Here is an 11,309-nt window from a genome sequence, read left to right on the forward strand (position 1 = left end):
TGTGGCTCAAGGGAATGCTTGATGAGATGGGACTAGATCAGCAACAAATTCTAATCAAGAGTGACAGTCAAAGTGCAATTTTTTTATGCAAAAATCAAGTCTTTCATGAGAGGTCAAAACACATTGATGTCAGACTCCATTTTATCAGGAATTTGATTGAAGACAAAGTCATTAAGGTGGAGAAGATTCTTGGAAAAGAAAACCCAGCAGATATGTTTACCAAAGCTGTTTCTTTGGACAAGTTAAGGCTCTTTAAGAGTCTACTGCATATTGAAGAAAGTTAGAGATAGAATTCAGGGCAGTAAGGAATGACAAAGATCAAATGTCAAGGTGGAGATTTGTTATGATGTGGCATTGACTTATGCCTTACATGGAAGTCAACTTTATAACTTGGGTGGTCAAAGTTATTTTGTTAAAAGCAAAGGGGCATTTGTGGAATTTCCCCTATGATTGTTATGTAACCTAATATGAATTAGGTTTTGGTCGATTGTGGGTGTGCTCCATTCTCGATCTTTCTCTCTTGGTTACAGAGAGAGAAAGTTTGTTACAAATGGATGTGCTGGAACCTTGAAGATCGTTGATGGAATCAAACGGTGTTGGTAGGCTTTAGTTTGCTTTTCTGTTTCCTTTCACTTTGTGTATAAAATGCCGATTAACTTTTGGTTGTTTGATATGTATGAGAGGTGAGGAACATTTGGGATTTCTGGTGTATTATAGAGGGTTTTTCTCGGGTTTTCTTTGTATAAAGGAGAGAGCTGCAATCTCTATAAGGTTTCCTTTATTCTCATAGTGAATGATTTCTTACTGCTCTGAAGAGTGGATGTAGGTAATCTAATTGATTACTGATCCGCTATAAATCCTTGTGTTCATTTTCTCTACTGCTTTTACCTTATGTTATTTACTTGTGATATTTGCTACTTATTAGAAACTTAGGTTTGCACATTTTGCTTTCGGATGATCTCATGTTTAACAAAAACGAAGACATTCTATGTGTTTTAAATTATATAAAAAAAATAAAGTCAAATAAATCAGTTATAAACGATAACTGAAAATGAAAGGGATTTTGAAGAATGTTTGTGGAAATGTGCAAATCTTCCACAAATGAAGATAAACGCTAAAAGTAATGTTGACTTAATTACCAAAAATTGGCTTAATTAATTAATTGAATGTCTAGAAAATTTGTAGTATTAATTACCAATCAACTCTAATTTTGTGTTTTAAATATTTTAATCGAGGCCCCCATACAATGGTTGGTACTTCTAGGTTAATGTATATATATTAAAAAAAATAACTTGGTCAATATTAAGAAAACATGATTAAAATAATATTTAATTTTCAAAAAGCTCAATGTCAAAAAAGAAAAAGAACTTACCTAAAACAGGAAAAGGGCTCCATCGGAAGTGCAAAATGATAATGAATCCGAGGACGTGTACGTCTTTCAAATCAAAGACCATTCAGTAATTGATAAAGCCAGAGTAGTTAAGACTTTAATCTTATTTTATCTTCAATAAATAATAGAATGGAATGAAAACAAAAGATTAAAGTGGTCAATTCTTTATGGTATCTGGGAATAATTAAAATACTATTAAAGGGTCAATTCTTTATGGTATCTGGGAATATAAAGTGGTCCTCCGCGACTGCTTCAGCTTCACACTCTAATGTAATATATATATATAACAACAAAAAGAAAGACTCTCTATCTTTTGCCTATATATATACATTAAAACATCAATAGTTGTCTCATCAATATTTTGTCTTTCCTTCTTGTTTACATCAACAGCAACCTAAGAAGGTAACAACTTAAATTGCATATCATCAACTACTCTTTTATTCATTATTACGTTCACTAACTTAAGCTCAAATAAAGTATTACTGATTGCTTCAGTTCTACTTCTGGCCAAACCAGGCGAAAATGAAGTTCGGAAAAGAGTTCTCGTCGCAGATGGTGCCGGAGTGGGAAAATGCGTACGTGCATTACGATTATCTCAAAACCCTTTTAAAAGATATCCAACGTTTTAAGCAACGTACGAGGCCACCGGCCAGCCCGGGTGGCCTAAAACGGAACTNAAAAAACTGAAGTTAATTCTAAGCAACCATTTGATAAAACTTCTATTGCAAACCGAACTGAATTAATAATTAAAATTAAAAAGCAAATTTATTTATGTTTTTTTAAAGCCTACTGCCTACTGATAAAACGGTTCCGTTTTACCTCCTATCAACTATCAAGTCAACAGATTTTCATATATGTTTTTTTAATCTTGTAAATCTGTCTTTCTTATGTGGACTTCATTTCTCATCCCCAGATTCTCAAATCATCGTTGAACACCAAACGAACAATAATCCTATACACAATAACATAGGTTCATAATCTACAACCTCATGTATCAGAGCCAATAATAAGCCGTGAATATATGGATTCAATACATCAATTCCACCGTCCATTATAGGATCTGAAACTAAGAACGATGTATTGCATTAACACCAAATCATCCACCTAATCACCTGGTATTTAAGCCGATTTCTCTCCAAATTCCAAGTTAGAGAAACAGATCCAGTTTAGTGTTGAAATTGACGGCAATGCGTCAACTGGGTCTCATTAATTGTATCATAAACTCTGTCTTAACATTATGTTTTCTTTTTCTCTATCTATTCTGTTGGATTTTCATCTATTCGACTTATGACATATATTTTTATTTACTACTTCTGTGAGCTGGCTTAGGGGGGGTTATCTATCAATGAAGGTCAATTATCAGTTCTAGATAACATCCTTAACTTTTAATATGTTTATATCAAAAGCCACAAGTTTTATAATTTCATTTATTTCAATTTTTTGGTATTTTGATACATAGATACACGACAGTAGTGAGATAAATTTAACTACGGAAAAAAACTAGGGATGTGATTCGATCTGCAAAGCTAATTCAAGGTCAAGATTGCCTTGTTTTGCCAAATGAGAGTTGATATGCTTTCTTACAAAATTAAGTTTCATCTTTCATTCCCCTTTTTTTATTTGATTTGTCGTAATTTGTATTGATTTTCTTGGTGCAAGCTGTGTTGTTGGATTAAATGTTGTTTGTATTCGTTTGACCATCTTTTGCTATTGCATTTTGACTCCTCCAAACACTTTCAATGGTAAAACCTTCACACATTTGTTTCTTCGTAGTACAATAATAATAATAATAATAATAATAATAATAATAATAAGAGACGCAAAGTGAAAGTGAAAGAAAACTTACTTTTAAGTGTTCGTGACACTGTCTAGAATAATGGTTGCATAATTTACATTCTCTCTGTGCATTACAGATAGCTACGATAGACATTAATTCAGTAAGTAATAATCCTGCAAAGATTCTTACACTTCTAAAGACTTGTCATAAATTGCTCTTAATTGTTTTTTGTCCGTTGATGGACAATAAATGTTAAGCCAAAGTTGTTATTAAGAGAGGCCCTTAATTTATTTCAAACTTAATATCTAATTAAACAAAGAACCATTAATATAAATTCCAGCAGGCATCTCTTTCATGAAGCGTGTATTAAGATCAAGATGTCTGAGATGTACCAACATCTCTAGTCCATCAGGAATGGCTGTAATACCCGTCCCACCAAGATCCAACTTCTTCGAAGCCCCAAGTTTTGCCAAATTAAGAAGGCACATGTTGTAGACCCTCACAACCCTTGAGCAACAATGCAGTGAGTTTTACCAAGCCAGAAAGAGAATTTGGCAGATTTCTCATACTATAACAATGAGAAAGATCAAGAACCTTAAGCTCAACCATGAGAGTAAAGACAGAGTCATCAATCTCTTCTTATTAGTATAGAAGACAGCTTGTTGAAGTTCAGTATACTGATAGCTGCTGTACGCATGGTTGAGTTTGTAATATTGGAAATATAGAAGAGTTGTGTTTGTAAAACAAAGTAAAAGGATAATAAATAAACGATGACGTTTTAGGCTTGTGTAATATAACAGAATATCTGTTATATAAGTCATCGTTCTCCTCTGTAACAAATTAACAAAAACATAATATACATTCACATGGTTCTTGTGAATCGTTAACCTGCCTTTCTTTCTCTGTTTTCATTTCTTGTTTTTCCAGACCTTTCTTGTTTTCTTGATAAAAACCTTCATGGTATCAGAGCTATAGACAAATGTCAATGGCTCAAGTGATTCCTGAATCCTCTAATTTCACTTCAGAATCAAAGATAGAACAAACCTGTGCTGGAACAGGAGTCAATTCCAGTATACAGTCATTGCTTCCTACGGTTTCAGTAAAGCTTGGAGAAAAGAATTAAAGTCACTGGCGTTCTCAAATTCTTCCAGCACTTGCATCTCATGATCTTGATGGATTTATAACTGGTGAGAAAATATGTCCACCTATGCTTGTTATTGAAAAGTCTGATAATTCTGAAGATATTATAAAATGGCCAAACCCTAAGTATTTTAATTGGAAACGAACTGATCAATGTTTGGTAAGCTGGTTGTTTTCGTCAATATCTAAAGCTATGTTTAGACATGTAGCAAAGTGTGTGAGGTCTTTTGAAATTCCTTGGAGTTACATTTTCAGTCCATCTCAAAGGCTAGGACTCTACATCTAAGAAACTTGTTACAAACTACTAAGAAAGATTCATCTAGCATCAACGAGTATGTCTTGAAAATGAAAGAGTTAGGAGATGAGCTGGTAGCTAATGGTGTTAATCTTAGTGATGAGGAGCTTTTGTTGTATATTCTAGACGGCCTTGGTCCAGAGTATGATGCAGTGGTTGCTAACTTGACTTACAACAGTAGTACAATAAGTATTCAGGAGGCTCAATTTATGCTTCATAAGCATGAGATAAGACTGGAACGACAACACAATAGTCTGACCAATTTTCATGAACAAATGACATCTGCTTTATTTGCTGCTAGACAAGAATCCAGTAACTCACGTGCACCTATATCTAATCTTGTAATGAGTACAACACCTGAACTTAAGCCACTGCTATCCAACTATCCTCAAATATCAGGCTATAGTTATTAGCCTGGTACTAATAATAGCACTACAGTAGGAGCACCGAGTTATTCTACAAGAATAGGTGTTGAGTTTGGGAATAATAGTCCTCATAACCACCAAGTTTTTGGTAGACCTTACCACTTCCCTAATGCACAACAGTTCTTTACTGGAGGTGCTCAATTGAATAACAATCCAATGAGGGGAAGAGGTAGAGGTAGAGGGTTTTTCAAACCAAAATTAGTGTGTCAAGTGTGTGGGAAAACAGGACACTCTGCCGTACAATGCTATCACCGGTTTGATCAAGAGTATCAGGGGTTTGTTGGTCCAAACTATGGTTCTCAACCAAACTATGGTTCTCAACCACAATCAATTGGCTACACTTCATCTGTTCCTCCTTCAAATGTCTCTAATGAAGGTTTTAATGCTCCAGCTCAAGCTTTGTTTGCAAATGAATCCAATCATGTCAACTTTCCTGGTTACACATCCAATAATCCACAAGTGCAGAATCCTTCCTTTTTTGGTTTGTTTCATGATCAATCTGCGTTTGGAGGTCCACCAATACAGAACAATTCTGTAGGTTTCTATCCATCAACTGTAGGAAATCAATTCTCGGTTGTACCTACTTATCATAACATCAACCTTGATGCCTTTGGTAATCTGCCACCGCAAAATGTCAAAGATATTTTCTCTGATTCAACTTCTCATCTACAGCCTATAGCTACTCCACAAACACTCCGTGATCAGTCATGGTATATGGACTCTGGAGCTTCCAATCACATGGTAGCTGATGGATCCAACTTGATGGTTAAGTCCAATTATCTTGGCAATTCCAAGGTGCAAGTAGGTAATGGGGAAGCTATCCCAATTACACAAACAGGTATGTTATTGATTCCCTCTTTTGATACTCATAGATTGATTCATCTTAGAGACATTCTATGTGTTCCCAAAATTGCAAAGAACTTGCTAAGCATCTCACAAATAACTAGAGACAATAATGTTATTGTGGAATTTCATGCTGATTGTTGTTTGGTGAAGGACAAAAGTAGTAGAACGATATTGCTTCATGGCACTGTTACGGATAGACTGTATCAACTTGAACTTTCTCATGCTATCACCTCTACTCCACAATTCACTAGTTCTACTGTTGCTGTGTTTCTGTCCTCATCAGAAGCTAATTCTGTTTCAAGTGTTGATAATAATAAAGCTGCTCCAGATTCAAATGTGGCTAGTTATTAGTCTACTGTTGTATGTAATGCTGCTGAAGAATTGAATAAAGTTGGTGCAGTTTCTGTTTCAAGTACTGATAATAGTGAGAATGTTTTTGAATCAAGTAATGAGGTTCTTAGCTCTACTGGTGCGTGTTATACTGCTGCAAAATTAAATAAATCTACAAGTGTAGACTTACTTTTGCTATGGCATGCAAAGTTAGGACACCCCAATAGTCGAACTCTTGATGTTGTGCTAGACAAATTGGATGTAAAACAACAGTTGCAATGCAATAACAGTTTTTTTGTGAGGCTTGTCAGTATGGAAACCTTCAACAATGTCATTTTCCTGCATCTTCTTCCAAAGCAATAGTCCCTTTAGAGTTAATTCACTCTGACCTATAGGGACTAGCTCCTACCACATCCAAAGAAGGCTATAAATACTATATTATCTTTGTTGATGACTATAGTCGTTTTACATGGATATATCCTTTAAAACTCAAGTCTGAAGCTTACATAGCCTTTGTCCAATTTCATTATTTTATAGAGAAGCAATTAAACCACAAAATAAAAGCACTGCAAACTGATTGGGGAGGTGAATTTAGAGCTTTTACTGGTTATCTTCAACATCATGGAATCCTATTTAGACACCCTTGTCCATATCTCCACCAACAAAATGGAAGGGTGGAGAGAAAGCATAGATCCATCACCGAATTTGGTCTCTCACTCTTGGCTCATGCTGGGATGCCATTAACTTATAGGTGGGCTGCCTTTAGTACAACCACCTACCTTCTTAATAGACTACCAACATCAGTCCTTGATTTTGCATCTCCGATTGTTGTCTTGTTCAATAAAGAGCCTGACTATAGTGAACTCAAAGTGTTTGGTTGCAGTTGTTACCCTTATCTCAAGCCCTATAACAAGCACAAATTTGCATTTCACACAGAAAAATGTGCTTTTCTTGGTTATAGCCTCACCCACAAAGGTTACTTATGCCTAAACTCAAAGGTTCGAATTTATATTGTCAAGCAAGTGAGATTTAATAAGCTTGATTTCCCTTTCAAAAATGGCTTTACTTCTGAAAATGTGACACTGACAGACAGTGAGTCTATGGTTGCAAGTTCACCTTCCTCATCCTGGAGCTTTCCACTAAATCCAGCAGGTTTGTTTGAAGTACCAGTGGTCTCACATGAGTTGTTAGGTTCCAATCCAACAGGTGATTCCTCAGAGTATAATGACATTTCTACCTTACCCTCTTCAGCAACTACTACAGCAGCATCAGATCCACTTAGTCTTACTTCTGAGCATAAGTTAAACTCTTCTGCAGCTACTGACCAATCTGGTGAAACCATGGTTAAGCATAATGTATTTCCTGCAGTAGCATCAGTTCCAAATAATCCTCTGTCTGAACCTAACTTACACTCTTCAGCAGCTTCTGTCCATTCTACTGAGGACGTGTTTGAACATAATTTGTCTCTTGCAGGAACTTCAGCTCCTAATCATTTTACTTCTAATCTGGTTCCTATTGATTCAAATTTAGCCTTGAATGTACACCGTATGCTAACCAGGTCAAAGACTGGTACTAGACCTGTCCAAAGGCATGTTGTTTATCTAGCTTTGCTGTCCTCAACTACTATTTTGCCAAAACCCAGATTAGTTACTGAGGCACTAAAAATTCTAGAATGGAGACAAGCTATGTCCTCTGAGTATCAAGCCTTGTTGAAAAATGATACATGGGAGTTGGTTCCATATGAAGAAGGGATGAATGTTGTTGGAAGTAAGTGGGTCTTTAAGACCAAAGTGAACTCTGATGGTACCTTCCAAAAATATAAAGCCAAGCTGGTAGCCAAAGGCTTTCAACAGACTCCTGGACTGGACTATTTTGACACCTTCTCTCCAGTGGTTAAAGTATCTACTGTTAGGGTAATGTTGTCCTTGGCAGTTCATCAAAGGTAGGATATTTAGTAGCTGGATGTAAATAACGCATTTTTAAATGGTGAGCTAACAGAAAAAGTCTTCATGCTACCTCCGGAAGGGTACTCTGAGTTTGAATCACATAAACATAATTCACAACAAGTGTGTAGATTGCAAAAGGCATTATATGGCCTTAAGCAAGCTCCTAGAGCTTGGTTTGATAAACTCAAATCTGTACTGATTGGTTGGGGTTTTGCTAATTCAGTATCCGATGTCAGTCTCTTCTTTTATAAACAAGGTTCTACTATTATGTATTTACTTATGTATGTGGACGACATATTGGTGACTGGAAATGATGATCATCTGATTTCCAAACTAATAGCAGATTTGAATGTTACGTTTGCTCTAAAGACATTGGGTTCAATTCAATATTTTCTAGGCTTTGAAGTCAATTGAAACTCATCTGGTTTACTTCTTACACAGACCAAATATGCTCAAGATTTACTCACAAAGGCAGGGATGGCAGACTCTAAGCCTTGTTCTACACTGATGGCCACTGGTCTCAAACTTGGTTCAACAGATAGTAAAGTGTTTGATCCGCCCACTCTATATAGAAGCATTGTCAGGGGGTTACAATATTTGACTTTGTCTAGGCCAGACCTTGCATTTGCTGTAAATAAACTTAGTTAGTATTTACAGCAGCCCACTAAAGTTCATTGGACTGCCTGTAAACGTGTTTAACAATATGTAAAAGGCACTCTGACATATGGTATTCTTTTCACCAGGAAGAAGGTTTTTGCCTTGGAAGCATTTGCTGATGCAGATTGGGCTGGAGATGAAATGGATAGACATTCCACCAGTGGATATACTGTCTGCTTAGGAGGAAATCTTGTTTAATGGTCTTCTAGGAAACAAAAAGTAGTTTCTTTATCTTCAACTGAGGCTGAGTATCAGTCACTTAGCCAGGTTGCCACTGAAGTAGTGTGGATTCAAAATTTGTTTAAGGAACTTGGCATTCAAATCAGTAACATTTTAGTGATTTGGTGTGATAATATGAGTGTTGGAGCACTCTCATCTAATCCCGTTTTTCATGCTCGGACAAAGCACATTGCAATTGATATGCACTTTGTCCGAGAGCTGGTTACAAGACAATTGTTGGTGGTTCAATATATTGCTTCAGAATGTCAAATGGCAGATATATTAACCAAAGCACTTCCTAGTTCTCGATTTGCTATGCTCCAAGACAAGCTAAATGTTACAGATGCTTTACCAAGTGATGACACTAGTGCTAATACTGAAGTGTCTAAATGAAGAACTCTAATTAACTGAGTTCATGAAACAGGTGATATGACGGAAGTGCTACTCTGTTTTTCATGTTCAATTGCTGGAAATTTAGTCTTGGCAGAATTAGAAGTGACAAGCTTGAAGAATGTTTAGTTTACGGGAGGATAGTAGTTTATGAAGTCAACTTGGGAGTGTTAGTTACAAGGTGTTCATGAAAAGGTGATATAAAGGAAGTGTCACTAGTATTACTCTGTTTTTCTGTACTCTGTTTTTCTATATTTTTTGTGATCAAATGCTAGAAGTATAGTATTGCCAGAATTAGGAGTGGAAAGCTTGAAGAATGTTTAGTTTACGGGAGAATATTAGTATAAGAAGTCAGCTTGGTATTGGTAGTTGAAGGAAGGCCGTTCAGTTTATGGGAGGATATCAGTATAGAAGACAACTTGTTGAAGTTTAGTATACTGATAGCTGCTGTACGTATGGTTGAGTTTGTAATATTGGAAATATAGAAGAGTTGTGTTTGTAAAACAAAGTAAAAGGATAATAAAGAAACGATGATGTTTTAGGCTTGTGTAATATAACAGAATATCTGTTATATAAGTCATAATTCTCCTCTGTAACAAATTAACAAAAACATAATATACATTCATGTGGTTCTTGTGAATCGTTAACCCGCCTTTTTTTCTCTGTTTTCATTTCTTGTTTTTCCAGACCTTTCTTGTTTTCTTGATAAAAACTTTCACTTCTAAATATTTATTATCTTGCAAAAGCAAGGTCGAGAGTGCTGCGAACTTGGGAAGTGTCATATCTAAGCGAATTTTTGAAATCTTGTTGCGCATTAAAGAAACCTTATGAAGATCTTCAGTCCATTTATGGTCAGTTGGTAGCTCTCTCGATTGCATCCCAGCTTTTACCAAATATTGAGGACTCTGACGAGTAATGTACAATGCCGTGTCTCTCATCAGATCATGCATCTTTACATAATTCCCATCATCCCTTTCTAACAAACAATTTCTTTCTAGTCTCTTCAAATAAGCATGCCCTTTGTTATATAGAGCTTTTCTACTCTGCAATTCATCGATAAATCCTTCAACAATCCAATGTTCTATCAACTCCTCCTTGTCAATTGCAAAATCTTCAGGATATAAAGCACAATATAAGAAGCAATGTTTGATTTTTGGATCTCTCAAACGACCGTAACTAAATTTCAAACGTTCAAGTACCTTCTCTACCATATTCTCAACACTTGCTATACATGCTTTCAATTCATTTAATGCATTCTCCCAGATATGAACATCACACTCTCCTTTCATGGTGCTGGCCAGCGTAACAATTGCTAGAGGCAAACCATCACATTGCTTCACAGTTTGTTTCAAAGTTGATTGTAAAGTGGGAATATCCAAAAGCTCAGATCCAACTTTGTTCAAGAATAAATCGAATGCCTCCATTTCTGAAAGTGGCTCAACTTTGATTTCCTCACAACCCTTGGATGGAGCCACCTCCATGGAATGGGTTGTTAAAACCAATTTGCATCCATCCATTACAGTTGGTTCGGGGATTCCAACTTCCTCCATAGATATTTCCTTCCACACATCATCTAAAATTAGCACATCTCTTTTTTTTTCCTTTCAACATCTTTTGTAACACTGCAACTCGCGTGATTATATCATTATGTTTCAACAAATCTTCCCCCAGTTCAGTTGCAATGTCTTGTTGCAATTTAAAACATCATACTCCTTGGATACGATTGCCATAATTACTTTATCAAATTTATTTCTTTCTTCCAAGATTATGAATGTGCTTCATGATGGTTGTTTTACCAACCCTTCCCATGCATTCCCCAAACACCTATCTTGCGTACCTTACCACTAATCAAGTGTTTCCAAATTTTTTCTTTTACACTAGCTTCGCCTACCAT

At 35.9% G+C, this 11,309-nt stretch overlaps 1 pseudogene; it reads right to left on the reverse strand.

Annotated features, from left to right (window-relative positions):
• Nucleotides 1-3,472: 3,472 nt before the first annotated feature.
• LOC116137889 lies at nt 3,473-11,309 on the reverse strand (annotated as a pseudogene).

Source organism: Pistacia vera, unplaced genomic scaffold (assembly GCF_008641045.1).
Source record: "Pistacia vera cultivar Batoury unplaced genomic scaffold, PisVer_v2 Contig337, whole genome shotgun sequence".
Classification (NCBI taxonomy): Eukaryota; Viridiplantae; Streptophyta; class Magnoliopsida; order Sapindales; family Anacardiaceae; genus Pistacia; species Pistacia vera.